Genomic DNA, 21,769 nt, shown 5'->3' with positions numbered 1-21,769 from the left:
CATGGAATGGTTTTAATGGCATGGAGTTGGAGAACCTAGATAGTTCATGGCTTAGGGTTTCCCTTTGATGGGCTATACTTGATTCTTAGCTTTATGTGCATTCACCATTTAAATTAGGGCTTGATAATCCTTGGCTTAGTAAGCATATTCTAAGATACATTTTAGTTTAGGTAGTTGATCATGTGAACCTTTGATGGTTTATTCTTGCCTTTCTAATTAAATGAACTTCTTAAGGATATTATAGCAACCTAGTATTGTTATGTATCATGACTATCATATATGTTGTTTTCCCCTTAAATTAATCTTAACCTAGCATGTGTATAGGGATGGAGGTGGATTCATTTCCCTAGCCTTCTTTACTTGTACTTCACTCCCTTGAATTCTTGCAATTTATTGTTTTATGCACTTTTAATTTCCTAGCTTAAGTGACATCCAACAAAACCTCTATACACCCTTCATCATTCTAAGAATGATTCTAGACATTTAGGTTGTATTAGACTAGCGTAGTCCCTGTGGTTCGACTTACCCGACCAATAGCCCTATTTTACAATGATTCGTGCTATTGCGAAGGTTGATGTTAATTGACCAACCGATCAATCACCCCCTTCTATGTGCGAAAAACTCTCTAAGTTCCCTAACGAGTCTAACACATTTGAAGTAGAATTTGTCTAAATTATCTTTATATACATTTTTTTGTATATTATTTAAAAATACATATTTTATGAAATGACAAAAATTGACAAAGCACTGTAACCATGATCTTATACACTTTACCCTAGAAACTATTTTTATTTTGAATTTGAACACTCATTTGTTGTTATGTAAAGAATTATTTTTATATATGAAAATTTATTGAAAATTCTAAAGTTCTAAAAAATTATATGTATATTATACATATATAAAAGATATATATATATAATATAAAAGTATCTTTAATTTAATTTTAAAATTTTATATATAGTGACAAATAAAAACTATATTAAATTTTAATTGGGAATAATTTTTTTAATAATTATAAAATACATGAACTAATGTTTTCATTCTATATGATATACTACGCTACACTAATCTAACAATTGTGAGAATAAATATTTTTTTATCTATATTTGACCAATAAAAAAAATACAATACATATATTAGAACTTTTTCAACTTATGGGTAGCATTAAGTCTTCAGAAATGTAAAACTCTTAACTTAGAGAAAGATAATACATAAAGATAATATATTGTTACGGGAAATATATAAAGAGAAATTTTATTTATTTACGTTTTTGTTTGAAAGGTGAGAAAAATATTCTTAATAGGGTTAAATATAATTTGTGTGCACATAACACCCTTAAAGCATCTATAAATGTTGTGTATATATTTTTTTTGTGTAAATCTGATGTGTCATGATAGATTTATACAAAAAATTTAGATTATTTATTTTTAATTCCAGAGGATGCTTTATATCTTTTGTGTAAAAATATATTTCACATCAGTAACCAACTACGTGTCATGTCAGAATCCCATATAACTTTTACAAACCTACTTAATATAGGGTTAATTCTTTAATGGAATGAAAAGAGGAAAGAAAAAGGAAATATGTTAATGTGACTGTGTAAAAAGGTTGGGTAAAATACACAATAATTTTACACATTGATGAATTGAAAGTATATCTCAATAGACTGTTGGAGATAAAAAATAATAATTACACATTATACGTGGCAGTGTATATTTTACACAAAATGATATTTTCTTATTGTGCATCTTAACATACTGCTGAAAAAAAAAAAAAAAAAAAAAAACGTATTATATATATTTTACACAAAATAATAGTTTAACAAACTACGGAGATGCTCTTATGCTATGAGATTATACACAATTCTTTGGATATTTTCGAAAGAGTAAATGGGCAAAATGAGTATTTAATATTACTTTATACTAGATTTCTATTTAAAGAGTGTTTTCGCAAATTGTTTAAATAATAAAGAGGTTATTAACACACTTTTAAAAATAAAGAATAAAAAGTGTTACGCAAAATATTTAAGGTATTTTTTGCACTTCACCGATTCTTATTTGATAACTCCATCTCTTTAACTATCACATTTTTTACGGATAATAAGGATTAATAGAACTAACAGGGCATGTGAGTTCAAACTGAATGAGCATTTTCTTTAGGTAAAAAAGATTTTTTTTTAGGTAAACATTGATGAAAGTGCCTTAATTTACGACTAGTTATTTGTAATATGAGAGTGAAGTGAATTTTCTTGTATTAATGAAGTTTATTACTCATATTAATTGGAATGAGTGCCACAAAAAAAAAAAAAATAAAAAAAAAAAAATTGGAAGGGCCACAAAAATACTCATATTAATTGGAATGGGTGCCACAGAAATAAAAAAATAAGATTAGGGTATCCAAGTTGTTTTCTTCTTTCCTTATTGGCATGACAATGTTAAACCAGTCACACGAGGTTGACACCTTATAATTAAAATCTAGGTAATCTTTGTTACTCTATATATATCACCCTTGTTGGCTTGTTCCCTACAACTTCTTTTACACATAAACATGGCTATTGTTAAATCAGTCACCACTTCATTGCCTCTCTTTTGCCTTGTGCTTGTCACGCTCTTGGCTCTTCATCAATGTGAGTATGCCCAATGGGCCGTTGTATCATTTGTTGCTTTTCTCTTGTTTACCAGAATCGACTTCGATTCTTTTTATAATAACCAGGCTTTGCAAGGCTTTGATTCTGATTCTTAATTTATTACATTATGCTTCTATTTCTAATAAAAGTGTTTTGCATGATCAGGCAATGCAGGCAGAGCTGATGTGGGAGTTTTTGAGCTAAAAAATTCTATGACAGGGGGCTCTATTAATGATGATCCAGAGATATGCGTCCTGCTTTCACATACTGCGTTTGGAGATTGTTGGGATTGCCTTCTTCAACCTCATAAACAATGCTATCAGAGCAAACAAACTTGTCGTGACTTCTGCTTTGCCCCACCACCACCGGCATAGTGTTCAAACACCTTGAAACATTTGTTTCTTTGCTTCCTAGCTCTCTTCCTTCCTTCTCTTGCGCTACAAATATAAAGAACTGAAAGCATTTGTATCAGTCTAGAATAAAGAATAAATTCCAGTTCATTCTGTCAGGAAGATACATTATGATTATGCATTTAAATTTCGCATTTGCTGCTTAAAAAATACTAGTTCTGTTGGTGCATTTTTTAAATTTTATTACATCTTCCCCCTAAAAAGGTCCGTGAATCCATCCAATTCATGATTAGATCGAATTCCTCTTTTCTCTGGGGTTGAGAATGTGAGCTCTTTTTTTTTAAGGCTTTGTTTGGCGGTATAGAATTGGAGCCTTAGTTTTGGAATTGGTTTTTCTCCAATTCCACCAATTCCAAAACTCCAATTTCATGCCGCAAACATAGCCTAACTTCTTTCTTGTATACGTTATTAATTAATTGGAATGGGAATGTTAACATGTCACAGGAGGTTGAATCCTTAAAAAAATCCAAGTAAACATACGAATGGTAATTGCTAAATCAATCATACTTCTTGTTAGAATATATTATAGAATATATTATTACCATGTATAGGTTTACTATATAGGGTTTAGGTTTCTTACTTTCCACACATCTCGTCACCTATATAAACCCCCATATACTCTTATGCTACATTTGGTGTGCAAGAATGAAATGGAATGCAAGTGGGAAGGGAATGAGAATGGGAATGGAATGGAATGGTCATTCTCATTCTATTGTTTGGTTGTAAATATGAAATGTGTAGGAATGGAATGATAATAACCATTCTAGTGTTTGGTTGGACCAATTTAAAATTTAGAATGGAATAAATTTCTAATTGAATTCTCCAAAATATCACTCTTAGTAACAAATAAATTAAATTAACAAAATGATATTCTCTAATAATTTTTTAAAAATAAATGGTGGCAGTGGTAGTGGTGGATGGTGGAAAACGGTAGTAGTGTAGGTGGTGGTGTTAGAAGGCGGCGGCGGTGGCAATGGTGGAAATTAGTGGCAGCAGTGGTGGTGGAAGGTGGCAGTGGTGTTGGTGGAAGGCGATGGCAGTGGTGTGGTGGTTGTGGTGGAAGGAGATAGTGGTGTGACTATGGTGGTGGTGGTGGTAGAAAGCAGTGGAAATGGCGGTGGTGGTGGAAGGTGGTGACGATAGTGGTGGTGGTGGTGGAAGAAGGCGGTGGTGGTGGTAGTGGTGAAATGTGGTGGCGATGGCGGTGGTGGAAGGTAGTAAAAGGCGATAGCGGTGGTGGAAGGTGATTGCGACGGCGTTGGTGGTTGTTGAAGGCGGCAGCGGTGGCGGTGGTGGTGGTGGAAGGCGGTGACGGTGGTGTATAGCGGCGGCGGAAGGTGGTGGTGGGTAGTGAAAGGCAGTAGCAGTGGTGGTGGAAGGCGGCGGCGGTGGTGGTTGTAATACCCCTAATTTTCAAAAGGATAAAATTGGAATTTAAATGGATTTTATGTGCTTAGGTGTCAAATTGTTTAATTAGTTGTTTTATTTAAATGAATTATTTTCTTTATTTTGGATTTCACTCTAACCAAAAAGCGAAATACCAATTCTGAAACTTAAAAGGGGTTCGGGAAGAAAAAACAAATAAGTGCCATATGGTCGTAACTTCGTGAATGGGCAAAAGGCGAGCAGCCCTTAAACAAAAAGGCCTAAGAACAATCAAATGCCAAAGCTTAAACAAGCTCTTGTGGCTGCCCGCATCGTTTCTATGGTTACTTCTTAAACGGTAAGGCCTCAAATAAAAGACCACAGCAAATGTTTGAAATAAAATTCCAACAAAAAAACCACTCAACTGGTCGAGGCTCTCCTTTTAAAGGATGAATCGGTGAGACTGATCAAAAAGGCCATCATTGGGGCAAACGAGTTGTTGTTTGATTATTTAATTTAATTGCATTCTTTGATTTAATTTACTTATATGATTTAATTGGTAGTTATTTATTTTAATTGCATTCCTTTATTTAATTGATGGGTGGTAATGGTTTAATTTATTGTTTGATTTTTTTGCTTTACTTATTTAATTAAATTAAATGAGTATTTAAATTACGTTAATACAGTCATTTCAACCTATGGGCCGATTAGGGTTTTATTTAGGTTAGGGTTTCTATCTCAGATTACCATTAGAATTAGGATTTTATCTGTGCCTATATATATATGTTTATAGCCTGAAAGAAGGGTTAGAAAACCCTATTCACGTCTCATAACACTGGAAAACCCTATTCACATCTCAAAACACAACATGATACAGAGTGAGGTTTTGAGAGAAGCAGAACAAGTTTGTGAGGTTTTCGGCTGGGGCTTCAAGGTCAAACCTAGGAGAAGGGAAGAGCAGAAGTAAGAGGAGGCTAGACAGTAACTCAGTGTTGCCAAAACAGTGACACGACGCCGGGATTTCATAACTGAAATCACAGGCAAGTTATTTCCTTCCTCCTTCCCTTTGGCTTGTGTACTGTGCATCTAGATGGTCTCCAGGGTTTAATTAATCATTAACTAAGTTTCACATGTATAATAGATGCTATATTGATGATCTGTATGGGTTAAAATCTTATTAATTACAATTCGTACGTATTTGATATCAATGTGTTTCTTAAAGCATGAAAAGTCTGTAGAACTTGTAGTTTCTGTATTTAATTTTAACTGCTGTAAACACACCATGGGGATTATACTGGACATAGTTAGGACTCTTAGGAACTGTTGTAAAACCAAACAGACAGGTTGAGAGTGGCCGGAGATGAAGAAGAAGGCCGGAGGAGGTTCAAGTTTTTTCTAAGATTGAGCCTGCTCTTTTTTTTTTTTTTTTTTAATTGAGCCTGCTCAATGTGTTTGGAGCCGGCTCTTTTTTTTTTATGGAGCCTGCTTAAAGTGTTTGGAGCCGGCTCTTTTTTTTAATTGAGCCTGCTCAATGTTTGTTTGGAGCCTGCTCTACTAGTTTAAGAGCAGACTCCCTTGTTTTCGTGAAATTTGGACTTTTGGGCACTGTTTGGGGACTTGTTTGGTGTTCTGAAATGGTTTTTGAAGTGCACTGTGGGTTTTAAATATAATTTCATGAATTATTAAAGTCTCACATGGCAAAGATTATACCCATACATTAGTGGATGAAACAGTATTAAACTATACAATTTAACATACTGTTAACGGACGGGTGGAACTGAACTATTCTGGAAAAATTCTAGGACTGCACAGAATGATTAAGAAGTTAATTTTAGGTGTTAATAGGACTTTAATTGATTAAAGTTTACCCCTAAATTAACGGAACAAACTGTATAAAAGTTATGCATTTCTTTATACGGTTAATGGATGGAAGAACACTTAAATTGCCTAAGCTTAATTTTGGCAATCCAACAGGATATAGTATGTTTATAAATCTTATTTTGATTGCATGCTAGGATCATTTAATTAACAAGTTTAATCTATGCATATCTTGAATGTTAATGATTAAATTACTATATTCTTTTCTGTAGTTACTTGGACTATGGATTTGGGATTTTAATTGCTAGATTATTAAACTGTTTATGCAATTACTTGGATTAAATGTTTGGATTCTAATTGCTGGATTATTAAACTATTTATGCAATTACTTGGATTAAATGTTTGGATTCTAATTGCTGAATTATTAAATTGTTTATGCAATTACTTGGATTATGGATTGGGATTTTTATTGCTGGAATATTAAACTGTTTTAGGAACTACATGGATGGTATTTTGGGACTATAGTTGATGTACTGTTTCAATTCTGTTTTATCAACTATTTGGATTATGTGGATTTATTTGATGTACTGATTGAGTTATTGCATCTTTTACGGATCATATACATGGTATGCACCGGTATGGGACGGTGGTATACGGAGGGACGAATTAGATCAAAACGCTAATTTTAACCTGTTCATACATACGGAATAGATTAACTAAAACAGTTAAATCCTACATGGTTTCATGTCTTGTCAACTAAAACAGTTGAACGACATATTGGATGGTTGTTTATATTTTCTGTTAGTAGAATGGATAGGGATTTAATTAAAATATTTAAATCTTAATTTTATGTCGTGTCATGGCAACGAACTGTTGAGCGGCACTACATTGGTTTGGATGGGAATTTATATATATAAATTATGATATCGCGATTTGAGCTTGAGTCTTATAGTCGACGGTTAGGGAGCGTATATGCAATAGGATGCGTAGCTAGCTATGTTGGTTGAGGTATACCCTGTTAGGCTTAGGTAGTCATGCCCACTCAGGTGCGTTTTTGCATGTTGCCTTCTATTCAGGTTGAGACCCTCAGCATAGCCTAGTGAGAGTCTTGTAGTGTGGTTATATATATATATATATCTATTTACGGACTATATAAATATGGTTGAGACATCGAGGATGTATCTGCGTATCGGGTCTCTGTTTGGATTGTAATTAGGATAGAACTTGTTCATGGGCCTGACCCACTATTATTTTTCAGGTAACGGACGGTATCAGGTCTTAGAGCTTGTTCGTGCTGAGCAGAGACGACTACTCACTCTACCGACGACGTAGGCAGTTCTTGTATGATTTAGCATTGGATTCATTTCCGGTGGTTCATTTCTCAGTGTTGGTTTTATTAGGGGTCCACAAGATGGATTCCCGAGTTGTATTAGAATTGGAAAAGTTAGATGCATCAGATTAATACTTTATTTATAAAGATTTTATTCTGAGGTTTTTAGTTTTGGTTTATCATTCTAATTTCTTTTTATCAATTTATTTATTCCTGTTTTCTTAATTGTATTATGTGTTCGTTTATTACTAATTGGTTTGATATCCTCGGGTAATCGGGCGTGGGCCTGGCTGTGATACCTCTCGATTTTAGAGCCACGGGTGATCAAGTCCGAGCATAGATCCGAGGGATATCAGACAATTATTATGTAAACAAGTAGGAATAAAATAAAAATAAAAACTGAATTAATAATAAAGAATTATGCGCTGAAAGAACTAAAATAAAAATCCCCAAACTTTGAATAATAAATTAATATTATTTAAATGCTCCAAATCCGTACAACTCGGGAATCCATTTAGTGGACCCCTAATAATTCCAATCGATAAATAAATTTACAGAATAAAAATCCAAAACTAAAATAAGATAAGAAATCCTATGTAGTCGGAAGAGTGAGTGTCTGTATCTGCATCAACACGATCCAGCTCTAAGCCTGGTACTGTCGAACACCTGAAAAATAATAGAGTGGGTCAGGCCCACATGCAAGTCCTGATCTACTACGATCTAAACAGTAATCCGATACGCAGATACATCCTAGAAAGACTCAACAATATCTAGAGTAGTCCATATATGTATATATAGTACACACTATAGGACGCTCGCTAGTCCAGTAGGTCTGTCTCAGCCTGAATAGAAGGTAACATGCAAATACGCACCCTAAGGTGGGCATGAGTACCTAGACCTACCAGGGAACAACACCTATGTCCAGTTATCCATCCTAGGCGATATACGCGCCCTAACCATGGTCCTAAGACTCAAGCTCATACCATGGCACATATAATAAATATATAAAGTCCGTACTCCTCCTAATACAGAATATCATCCATCTGTGTAGTGGTCTGATATCTGTATAAAAATAAATCCATTCTAAAACCATAGTAGATCATTCAATTCACAATTGATATGACACATGTAGGTGATGGACTTAACCTTTATGGTTAATCCATACCTGAATCCAAATTGGGTCGGACTTAGTGTTTTGAACTAATCCATTCCCAATATAGGTAGGTCTTAGTGTTTTGAACTAAGCCATCCCTAATATGACACCGTCCTATACCGGTTCATATACATCCATATAAGTGGGACTTAACCTTTTTATGGTTAATCCAATTCATTCCAAATTAGGTAGGACTTAGTGCTTGAACTAATCCTTACCTAGTATGTCACCGTCCCATACCGGTATATACAATCCTCCAGTTAACATAGTTGATAAATCAATATTAAATAACCATCAACCATTATCCATAATATGCACAAGACAAGTTAATTCATGTACATAAATGTTAGACATTTAAATGCAGAGCCCAAAATCCAACTCCAATAATGTAAATTGATACATAATTTGCACACATTTACATTCTCCAACATAATCCCTGAATTGATACAATTTAGTACCATTTAAGTATCAAATAAATCCAAATTAAGCATAAGGAAAATTAGTTAATTCCCAATACTTCAAATACTATAGAAATATGATTTATATGTATATTTAAATCATACATAACAACCTTGCCAAGCTCCAGTATATAAACCTACCACATCCTCCAATATAATCCATGAATTGATACAGTTAATAGAAATTTGAGTATCAATTAAACCCAACCTAAGTATAGTTGATTTCTAATTAATTCACCATACTTAACACTGTGAAAAAATACAATTTTACCCAATTAAATCATCCATACGACTTGTTAAGTTCCAGTGGATACAACAGTGTACACTACACTAAGTTTCCCTTAGACTTTGTATTCCTCCCTCAATTAATCCCAGTTTAAATTAATGTTCCTAAAGAATAAGTTTAGGTTTGAAAATAGTTCCATACAGTGTTTAAAATAATTTAAACGAAGTCCTAATACACTGCACAGTCAAAACCACGCACAAAATCACACAGTAATGCAATTTCTGGGCAAGAGCAGGCTCCAAAATTTGAGAGCCTGCTCTATTTAAAGGGAGAGCCGGCTCTAGGCTCCAAGAGCCGGCTCTAGGGCTGCAAGAGCCGGCTCCCCCATCCTTGGGAGCCGGCTCTAAGAGTAGGAGGAGCCTGCTCTTCCTCTCTTAGATGCCGTCGTCTGTTTTTGCGTCTTCTTCTCCAACTCCGATGATTACAGAGCCTCTGTGATATGTTCTAATTCTTATTCCAGGTTCAATATTAGTCCTAAACCAGTTTAAACCACTGAGATCCAACCCTAACATGTGTAGGAACACAAGTTCTAAAGCAACAACTACAACCCCTCTGTTAACCAATTTTAAGCAAGCTGCGACAGATTTAGTTCAGATTAATTTGATGCAATTAAATACTGTTCTAAAATCTTGTTCTAGGGATTAAACTCATTCTTAGAATAATTGTAAGGCATCCAATCATATTACTAATCTCAATAAAACAGGCTTAAACGTAAAAGACACAGATAGCAGAAAATCAACCAGTATGCAAAACAGTTAACTCACTGAGATCAAATAAATTCATATCTGCATGGAAACCATGTTATTATGTTTGTGTCAATCCATTTTATCTTTTATTAAAACCCTGAAGTCTAACCAGGCATGCACAGAACACGAATTAAGGGGAAAGAATAGAACAGAGACTTGCCTTTGAAACCCAAACTTGCAAAGCTAATTCCACGTCTCTGAGTGTTAAACCACCCTTGCTGCTCCTACTACAGTCCAGTAATACACACCAAACTTCCGTCCTTGATTCTGTTTTGTGACCCACCCATACTCCCACTCCGGTTCTCTCTGTATCTTTCTGGTTTTCACTACCAATTTAAGGCTCTGTTTGTAGTTTACAGAACATACGTTTATTTTATTCTCCAAACCCTAAACCATGTATTGTATTATATTTATAGGTGTATATTAATACCCTAGTCCACGAATAATCAAAGACTAAGCCCTAATCCCCATCCTAACCGGCCCATAAAACTATCTCAGTTCTAACCTACGGCGGCTCACCTATACGTGAAATATAAGCCAAAAAAAATATAACTGTAACCTAAGTTACCATACAGAAAATAAATAAACATTACATTAATTAAATAAAACAATTCAATAAGTATAGTAATTAAACAGGTAATAAATCCAAGTTACATATTACTAAGGCAATCAATTTAAATAAATTCAAATAATATAATTAAATCAATCTCAATTAACATGTAAATTAAATACACACAAATATTAATTAAATTAATTAAACAAACACAATTAATCACTTAAGAAAAACAAACAAATAAGTCACATAACAAAATCAATTAATCAATGAAAAATTTAAATTTAAATTTCCAATCCTATCCTTTTGAAAACTAGGGGTATTACATTAACTAGCGAGTGTCCTATAGTGTGTACTATATATACATATATGGACTACTCTAGATATTGTTGAGTCTTTCTGGGATGTATCTGCGTATCGGATTACTGTTTGGATCGTAGTAGATCAGGACTTGCATGTGGGCCTGACCCACTCTATTATTTTTCAGGTGTTCGACAGTACCAGGCTTAGAGCTGGATCGTGTTGATGCAGATACAGACACTCACTCTTCCGACTACATAGGATTTCTTTTCTTATTTTAGTTTTGAATTTTTATTCTGTAAATTTATTTATCAATTGGAATTATTGGGGTTCCACTAAATGGATTCCCGAGTTGTACGGATTTGGAGCATTTAAATAATATTAATTTATTATTCAAAGTTTGGGGATTTTTATTTTAGTTCTTTCAGCGCATAATTCTTTATTATTAATTCAGTTTTTATTTTTATTTTATTCCTGCTTGTTTATATAATGATTGTCTGATATCCCTCGGATCTGTGCTCGGACTTGATCACCCGTGGCTCTAGAATCGAGGGTATCACAATTGGTATCAGAGCACTCCAGGTTCTAGTGTCCTTAGGAGTGTCTTTCGTTAGAAGTCTTCCGCGTTGCGACTCTTGAAAACTTAGAGCCATATTAGGATTCGTTGTACTCTTTTACGGTTCGTTAGGATGAGCTGATGTCAATTATATTTCATCCTTATGGAATTGTTGACACTAGGAGGAGGATTGGGTCTACGACGACAACAATTTAGACCTAAAGAAGTAGAGGAGTACGTTATCGAGTTCTTGATCAGAAGTAGAACTCGGGATCGAAGGTTTAGTTCCAGTTGGCGCTACTTTTCGAAGTACAAGCCAAGGAAGGATTTGGGAGTGTGTTTTAGGTCACTGTATGAAGGGACCAACACGAGTTTAGATGTTCTCATAAAGGAGACAACCGAGGAATAGGAGTCCGGAGAGGATTCTAGTGTCGGAAAGTTCAATCTACTCAAGAAAAAAGGTACTAAATCTTGGGAAGGAAGGATCACGCGAGAGTGATCTTGTTGGCTAATGGTATAATGAACGGTGCTAGTCGAGTTGGCATGGATCGATCTACGGATGGTTAACCTTTGGGATTACTTTTAGAAAAGGTAGATAAAGTGTACTCTTCAGGAGTTTAGGATCGGATGGAGTTCTTCTCAGAAGGAAGCGATGATTTTATATCACGTTCTGAGGATTATGAGGATTAGGTTAAGACATTCTAAGTTGTTTTACAAGCTACTTTGGATAATTGGCATTCCGTGTATAAAGAGGATGACAGTTAAGCCTTTGGCATTGGCTGAGGCAAATGGATTTTGGTTTTGAGCTATGTTTCGAGGTTGGATGATTACCTCCGAAACGGTAGAAGGGAGATTGTGAACCAATCAGGTAAAGTTGATTTCTAAAAAGAGATTTTCTTTGCTAGGAGGAACGATGTTTTACGTAGGGTTCTATCGTGTTTTATTGTGTTATTGTGTGTGCTTTATGTGTTTCCTTTTCGTTAATAATTCAGGATCGGGATTACGGTTTCGTTGGGGACATAAGTGAGTGATCCGTCAACTATCGTTTTGGAGGAATAGCATTGAGTACGCTAAGATTTTTGGGCATAGGATCATAGGATTTGGTAAGTATTTCTAACTTTTGCCAAACTTAGACATGTGTAGTTATAATATATTTTCAGGATGGGATAGGAAACCCAGTGGTTCGAGTCAAATGAAAAAAAATCATTTGATAGATTGTAACGTTTATCGGAAGAAATGACTTGGCTGAATATCTTCTCAGAAACTTTAAGTGGGTGTTCCCAAGTCAGCAGGAGGATTTTGGTACTGGTTTAAGTACTTGTAGGAACGCAACCAATTGAGGATAGTAGACAGGATTAACTATTCGTCAGTCTATCTTTAATTAAGAATTTGGTTCCTAAGAATGGGATCGAACATCTAAATATGGAAGCTGGTGTTACCAGACTGGGGATACTTTTGTTAGACAAATTGGGAGGAGGTTGTAAGGACTGAGGTTCACAACTCTTAGTTTTTATTTGGTCTCAGAGGAGACCTGATGCTTTAAAAAAAAAAAAAAAAAGGCAGATGTTTGGGAGGCAGGTAGGCGGAGGGATATAGTGCTTTGTCGCAAAGTCTGATATCTAGTAAATAATCTAGATGGACCGTCAGAAATCATTAGATCCTTGAGGCCATTTCTCATGCTAGAGCGGGCCTGACAGAGTAGCTTCCACGAATCTAGATGAGAGATTGCTAATTCAACGCAAGGGACAGGATTCTGGGTGACTGATACAATTAAATCAGCTTTGTGTTGTCTATTTTAGAACTGGTAAGATATCAGTTCCTACGAATAACACGGATCACGAGACGGCTTAGATGGATAGATATGGTGATTCACACTTTGCGTTAAGCTTCGTCTGGTGGAAGTACTAGGGAAGATGATGATTTTATCAACTGATATGGTAATTGAACCTTTGGTGGTTATTGCGCAATCCGTTGTGGTTTAACATGTGGAAATTATAACACCTGCTGTTACCAGGGAAATGGAAGTGGTTAATTTAGAATATTTGAGCTGACCCCACAGGAGGTAGTACCTTACTCAGATGAGTTTAAGGTACTGAAGGATGATTAGTAGTTGTCTTTCTGCTTCTAGGAAGGTCGTAGTGACTGAGCTGTAAAATTCATAAATTTTACGGTGCAGTTAATTGGTTATGGTTAGCATCACGACATATAAGGTTAGTTTTGGGTGCAGTACGGATAGAGACAAGTATATCACTATTTCTAAATGTATCACTTGCTAGCAAGGTGAAAAATTGATACTTGGATATCACTGGAGGTTTTAGCCACTTCCTATTTTGAAATGGGAGTAGGACTAATCAGGAGGGGCTGATTGGTAGAAGTTACCAACATTAGTTGGAATTTTAATTCCATATGGGTTAAGAATAAGGGATAGAGTGAGTTCGCTTGTGGACTACGCCTTAGTGGTGTTTACTTAGGCGCTTCTTATTCGTTCTGCATTGCGCTAATAACGAAGTTTTTAGCATGTGGTTATTCAATTTAGAAGATAACCGGTGTTGTGTCAAAGGAGTTTTCTGAAGGTGTTGGAGCAACAACTATGCTTCGCATCTCTAAAGGGGAAATGTGATCGCGATATTATTTTTTTAAGTCACGGCATATATGCTTAGGATATATCCTAGGTTGGCATGGGTAATTGGAAGTGTTACATAGTTTTTTTTCCAATATTATCTGTGCTATTGTTGACACAAGGGGGTTCGTGCAACAATGTATGGAATTGTGGATAGTGGGTGGTGCCGATCTCTCACTGGTTGGTCCGGCCTGGAAGCAAGGTTAGAGGGTAAGACCTTGACTTTATGTAAGGATACATCGGAGAAACATACTCTGTTTTGGTAATGAATGTGTACGGTTTGGAGGCGGCAATCGGATTTTGTAGATAGTTGAACTCGTACATAAGAATTCTCTATCAGGAAATGGTTGTTTAGGAGGAAGGTTAGTTTTCTGTATTACACTGCCTTTTCACGGATTTTGCTAAACGAGTTAGGCAATTGTTTATACTATAGCGTTACCAACTTGTTAAAGCGCTGCATGTATAAGGATTCTATGCGTCTGTTCTATGGAAGATGGAGGAATAGTGATCATTACCTTTTGCTAAATATTGGGTATGGTTGGATCGTTGATAGATACAATCTAGGAGTTGTACAAATATGTTATTTTTTATATATACATGGTATATTGTTGGATATGGTGGAAATTGGTGGAGCTCATCTAATGAAGCTGTGCCACACGAAAACGGAAATGAATTAGGTAAAGCCCTTAATTTAGAGTTTTGTGAATTCCGAGGACGGAATTCCTTTTGTTAGGGGGGAATAATGTAATACCCCTAGTTTTCAAAAGGATAGGATTGGAAATTTAATTTTTATTTTTCATTGATTAATTGATTTTGTTATATGACTTAGTTGTTTTGTTTTTCTTAAGTGATTAATTGTGTTTGTTTAATTAATTTAATTAATATTTGTGTGTATTTAATTTACATGTTAATTGAGATTGATTTAATTATATTATTTGAATTTATTTAAATTGATTGCCTTAGTAATATGTAATTTGGATTTATTACCTGTTTAATTACTATACTTATTGAATTGTTTTATTTAATTAATGTAATGTTTATTTATTTTCTGTATGGTAACTTAGGTTACAGTTATATTTTTTTTGGCTTATATTTCACGTATAGGTGAGCCGCCGTAGGTTAGAACTGAGATAGTTTCATGGGCCGGTTAGGATGGGGATTAGGGCTTAGTCTCTGATTATTCGTGGACTAGGGTATTAATATACACCTATAAATATAATGCAATACATGGTTTAAAGTTTGGAGAATAAAATAAACGTATGTTCTGTAAACTACAAACAGAGCCTTAAATTGATAGTGAAAACCAGAAAGATACAAAGAGAACCGGAGTGGGAGTTTGGGTGGTTCACAAAACAAAATCAAGGACGGAAGTTTGGTGTGTATTACTGGACTGTAGTAGGAGTAGCAAGGGTGGTTTAATACTCAGAGACGTGGAATTAGCTTTGCAAGTTTGGGTTTCAAAGGCAAGTCTCTGTTCTATTCTTTCCCCTTAATTCGTGTTCTGTGCATGCCTGGTTAGACTTTAGGGTTTTAATAAAAGATAAAATGGATTGACACAAACATAATAACATGGTTTCCATGCAGATATGAATTTATTTGATCTCAGTGAGTTAACTGTTTTGCATACTGGTTGATTTTCTGCTATCTGTGTCTTTTACGTTTAAGCCTGTTTTATTGAGATTAGTAATATGATTGGATGCCTTACAATTATTCTGAGAATGAGTTTAATCCCTAGAACAAGATTTTAGAACAGTATTTAATTGCATCAAATTAATCTGAACTAAATCTGTCGCAGCTTGCTTAAAATTGGTTAACAGAGGGGTTGTAGTTGTTGCTTTAGAACTTGTGTTCTTACACATGTTAGGGTTGGATCTCAGTGGTTTAAACTAGTTTAAGACTAATATTGAACCTGGAATAAGAATTAGAACATATCACAGAGGCTCTGTAATCACCGGAGTTGGAGAAGAAGACGCAAAAACAGACGACGGCATCTAAGAGAGGAAGAGCAGGCTCCTCCTACTCTTAGAGCCGGCTCCCAAGGATGGGGGAGCCGGCTCTTGCAGCCCTAGAGCCGGCTCTTGGAGCCTAGAGCTGGCTCTCCCTTTAAATAGAGCAGGCTCTCAAATTTTGGAGCCTGTTCTTGCCCAGAAATTGCATTACTGTGTGATTTTGTGCGTGGTTTTGACTGTGCATCGTTTAAATTATTTTAAACACTGTATGGAACTATTTTTAAACCTAAACTTAGTCTTTAGGAACATTAATTTAAACTGGGATTAATTGAGGGAGGAATACAAAGTCTAAGGGAAACTTAGTGTAGCATTGTTGTATCCACTGGAACTTAACAAGTCGTATGGATGATTTAATTGGGTAAAATTGTATTTTTCCACAGTGTTAAGTATGGTGAATTAATTAGAAATCAACTATACTTAGGTTGGGTTTAATTGATACTCAAATTTCTATTAACTGTATCAATTCATGGATTATATTGGAGGATGTGGTAGGTTTATATACCGGAGCTTGGCAAGGTTGTTATGTATGATTTAAATATACATATAAATCATATTTCTATAGTATTTGAAGTATTGGGAATTAACTAATTTTCCTTATGCTTAATTTGGATTTATTTGATACTTAAATGGTACTAAATTGTATCAATTTAGGGATTATGTTGGAGAATGTAAATGTATGCAAATTATGTATCAATTTACATTATTGGAGTTGGATTTTGGGCTCTGCATTTAAATGTCTAACATTTATGTACATGAATTAACTTGTCTTGTGCATATTATGGATAATGGTTGATGGTTATTTAATATTGATTTATCAACTATGTTAACTGGAGGATTGTATGTACCGGTATAGGACGGTGACATACTAGGTAAGGATTAGTTCAAGCACTAAGTCCTACCTAATTTGGAATGAGTTGGATTAACCATAAAAAGGTTAAGTCCCACTTATATGGATGTATATGAACCAGTATGGGACAGTGTCATATTAGGGATGGCTTAGTTCAAAACACTAAGACCTACCTATATTGGGAATGGATTAGTTCAAAACACTAAGTCCGACCCAATTTGGATTCATGTATGGATTAACCATAAAGGTTATGTCCATCACCTACATGTGTCATATCAATTGTGAATTGAATGATCTACTATGGTTTTAGAATGGATTTATTTTTATACAGATATCAGACTACTACATAGATGGATGATATTCTGTATTAGGAGGAGTACGGACTTTATATATTTATTATATGTGCCATGGTATGAGCTTGAGTCTTAGGACCATGGTTAGGGCGCGTTTATCGCCTAGGATGGAGAACTGGACATAGGTGTTGTTCCCTGGTAGGTCTAGGTACTCATGCCCACCTTAGGGTGCGTATTTGCATGTTACCTTCTATTCAGGCTGAGACAGACCTACTGGACTAGCGAGCGTCTTATAGTGTGTACTATATATACATATATGGACTACTCTAGATATTGTTGAGTCTTTCTAGGATGTATCTGCGTATCGGATTACTGTTTAGATTGTAGTAGATCAGGACTTGCATGTGGGCCTGACCCACTCTATTATTTTTCAGGTGTTCGACAGTACCTGGCTTAGAGCTGGATCGTGTTGATGCAGATACAGATACTCACTCTTCCGACTACATAGGATTTCTTTTCTTATTTTAGTTTTGAATTTTTATTCTGTAAATTTATTTATCAATTGGAATTATTAGGGGTACACTAAATGGATTCCCGAGTTGTACGGATTTGGAGCATTTAAATAATATTAATTTATTATTCAAAGTTTGGGGATTTTTATTTTAGTTCTTTCAGCGCATAATTCTTTATTATTAATTCAGTTTTTATTTTTATTTTATTCCTGCTTGTTTACATAATGATTGTCTGATATCCCTCGGATCTGTGCTCGGACTTGATCACCCGTGGCCCTGGAATCGAGGGGTATCACACTGGCCAACCCGCATCCAGGAATCCGGGGGTATCAAAGTGGTGGCGGTGGTGGAAGGCGGTGACGGTGGTATAGGCGGCCGCGGTGGAAGGTGGTAGTGGTAGTGAAAGGCGGTAACAGTGGTGAAAAGCGATGGCGGCAGTAGTGGTGGAAGGTGGTGAAAGGCGGTGGCGGCGGTAGTGGTGGTGAAAGGCGGTGGACGCAGTGGTGGTGGAAAGTGGTGGGCGATGGTGAAAGTTGGTGGTGGTGGAAGGCAGTAGTAGTGGTGGTGGTGGTGGTGATGAAAGGCGAAGATGATTGTGGTGGAAGGTAATGGTGGTTTTTGGACTTAGAATATGAGGATATTTTGGGAAGTTGATTTTTTAAAATAAATTACTTGGGAATGGAATGGTCATTCCATATGTTTAGCTGTGGAATGGATTTTCATTCCAATGGAATGGCTATTCCCACTTTAAGTTGCATACCAAACAAAGGAATGGTTAGAATGGGCATTCCATTCCATTCCATTCCTGTACACCAAATGTAGCATTATATTACACATCTTATACACATCAATACAATACAAAGTTCTACTATCTCTCTAATTTCTAACATGGTATTAGAATCTTTCGATCTCTGGTAAATAATCTACCAGTTTATGTAGTCATCGCCTGGGATGGCACCATTAGCCCCATCCTCAGCTGCGGCGGTCAACCAATACGCTTCCGCACTCCAAGATCCTCATAAAGATCTTCATATGCCCTGTCTAGGGAAGCCTCATTGTCTAAGTCTTCCTTCGGGAAACCTAACGCGATACCTCGTTTAGAGAAGCCCCGCCTAGGGATGCCCCGTATAGGGAAGCATTGTTGTTTAACAAGATGGCCCATTCAGAGATGGTCAATGTGTCAGATCAGCTTCGTTACCGTGCCACCATGCGCTTCAAGTGGTAATCCCACTCTTCTATGTGCTTTTACATGCACCAGCGATAATCCCGCACCTCAACGTGTTGGATCAGCTCCATTAGAGCACCACTATGTGCCTCAAGTGGTAATCATACTCTTCCATGCGCCTTCATGCACACCAGTGGTAATCCTGCACCTCAACGTGTCCGATCAGCTCCGTCACCGCGCCACCACTCGCCATCTGTGGTCATCTTGCGTTTATATGCGCCTTCACCATGGTGAATTTTCACAAATTCATCACTTATTAGTTTATAATAGTTACCATCGGGGATGGCAACGTCAACCTATCACACTTCGCACCTACCTCCAAGATCTTCACAGATCCACCCTACGTCACCTGACATGTTAGCATTGGTGCAACGTCAGACACATTATGCAATGATGCCAGTAGTTGTGCCACGTCACCTACCATGCCAGTTTCCACGCAGTAGAGGTGCGCCAACAATAGTGCCAAGTCACCTGCCACTTCAGTTGCCATGTCATCAACCACGTTAGCATCGGTGCCACGTCAGCTACACCTGGGTGAAAGCATTATCTTCAAACTCAAGATGGCTTCATATAATCTACCTTGACTTTGAGAGGGGATGTTAGAATATATTATGGAATATATCGTTACTGTATATTGTTATAATATATTCTATAATATATTGTTACCATGTATAGGTTTAGTGCTTTACCATATAGAGTTTAGGTTTCTTACTCTCCACACATCTCGTCATCAATATAAACCCTTATGGATTTTTATATCTCATACATCAATACAATATAAAGTCTCTATCTTTCATATTTAACACTTCTATTGGCTCTCTTTTGCCTTATGCTTGTCACGTTCTTAGCTTTTCACCGATGTAGTAATCTCAATGAATATTTTTTTATTGCCTTTCTTGTATTCATAAGATTTGGCTATGATTTTGATACTTGAATTTTTAATATAGATAATAAAAATTATCTTTGCGATCTTGTGCACTATATTTTATAAAATTGGGTTGCAATGTGATTATCAAAAATTAATGAATTAGGTTTGTATTTTCTCTAATTGGGAGTATTGTTTAAAATAATTTTATTTGGTGAAATTTAATCCTATTAATTATCATGTTTAACCTTATTCATAAAAAGAGATTAGTCTCATCATTAATTTCAGGGTTAAATGCTCCGACACCCCCTAAGATTTGAGTTTATTGCTCTCATATTAAACCTGAAAGAAAGTTGCTATGACTTCCCCTTCAAATTTGATTTAATTTGTCCTTACACCCTTGAAAAAATTAAATACCTAAATTGTAACGCCCCGAATTTTTCTAAATAAATTCCTCGATTTATTTAAATCAAAATACATCAGTATTACACCCAGAATCTCAAAAAGAAATATCCTTTTATTGATACAGAATCAATTTTCTCAATTAAATATTTACAAAATCTCTAAAATAAATTAAATAATTCCTCAACACCAACTCTTCCACCTAAGCCCGCTACTAGCAATTCAAGTTCATCCTCGGTACCTGAAACTGTAGGAGGGTGAGACAGTAGGAAAAACCATAACAAGGATTTCAAGAAATTTCATGCAAAATTAGTTTCACAAAAATATACATATACATTTAAACAAAAATACGTATATGCAATTTAATTAAAAGAGCAAACATAAAATATTTGAAATAAATCATCCAAGCCATTCAAGGTATGATGATCCCTACACTGTAAAATGAATAAATCAACACTGGGTCATCAACATCACTGCTCCCAGCCCCCTCTGAAACTCTCGGATCTCTCTGTGAATGTTTCCTTTATTTCTCTCTTCTGTATCATCACCAAAAGGCACAATACATATAGACAATTGTACCGACACTTCACAAATATCAATTCAAATCCAAGTTCATCCTCAACTCCAACTCTTCCACCTAAGCCCGTTACTAGCAATCCAAGTTCATCCTCGGTACCTGAAACTGTAGGGGGGTGAGACAGTAGGAAAAATCATAATAAAGATTTCAAGAAGTTTCATACAAAATTAGTTTCACAAAAATATACATATACATTTAAACAAAAATACGTATATGCAATTTAATTAAAAGAGCAAACATAAAATATTTGAAATAAATCATCCAAGCCATTTATGGTATGATGATCCCTACACTGTAAAATGAATAAATCAACACTGGGTCATCAACATCACTACTCCCAGCCCCCTCTGAAACTCTCGGATCTCTCTGTGAATGTTTCATTTATTTCTCTCTTCTGTATCATCACCAAAAGGCACAATATATATAGATAATTGTACCGACACTTCACAAATTATCAATTCAAAGTAAAATGAATCAATTCAATTGCTTAGGGGACAACAAACTTTAGTGGACCTCCCACTACCTTTATCTCTTACTTTTCCTTATCACTTCATATATCACTTTAACAATCAAATTCCAAATACAAAGAATGCAATCAAAACCCACCTCAGAACGTGGAAAAAAAGCCAAAGTCAAATAAATAATGCCAAAATATCAAACAATGGGACCCGCCACCATAATTCATCTTTCTTCCTTTCACAATCTCGGCTGCTCCCTTTATGCATCATTTCATCAATTGCTATATATATATATACATATATATATGTAATAAATTCAACCCATTAATACTCTCAAGTGAGACCCACCCACTATCACAA

The 21,769-nt window shown here is 35.6% G+C and overlaps 1 long non-coding RNA gene across 2 annotated transcripts; it reads right to left on the bottom strand.

Annotated features, from left to right (window-relative positions):
• Positions 1-20,471: 20,471 nt before the first annotated feature.
• On the bottom strand, positions 20,472-21,538 carry LOC132266994 (uncharacterized). Of its 2 annotated transcripts, XR_009468795.1 has the most exons (3): positions 21,243-21,426; positions 20,808-21,056; positions 20,472-20,621 (listed from the first exon to the last, which is right to left on the bottom strand). It is a non-coding gene; the product is annotated as an uncharacterized LOC132266994 (long non-coding RNA). The 2 variants fall into 2 exon arrangements; XR_009468794.1 differs by having other exon boundaries at positions 20,472-21,056; positions 21,243-21,538.
• Between the last annotated feature and the right edge of the window lie 231 nt (positions 21,539-21,769).

Source organism: Cornus florida, unplaced genomic scaffold (assembly GCF_030987335.1).
Source record: "Cornus florida cultivar Cherokee Brave unplaced genomic scaffold, ASM3098733v1 CherokeeBrave_3.0.0_Hap2_Chr07, whole genome shotgun sequence".
NCBI classification, from domain to species: Eukaryota; Viridiplantae; Streptophyta; class Magnoliopsida; order Cornales; family Cornaceae; genus Cornus; species Cornus florida.
Note: the sequence above shows the minus strand (reverse complement) of the source record. Positions and strands in the feature narration are given on the sequence as shown.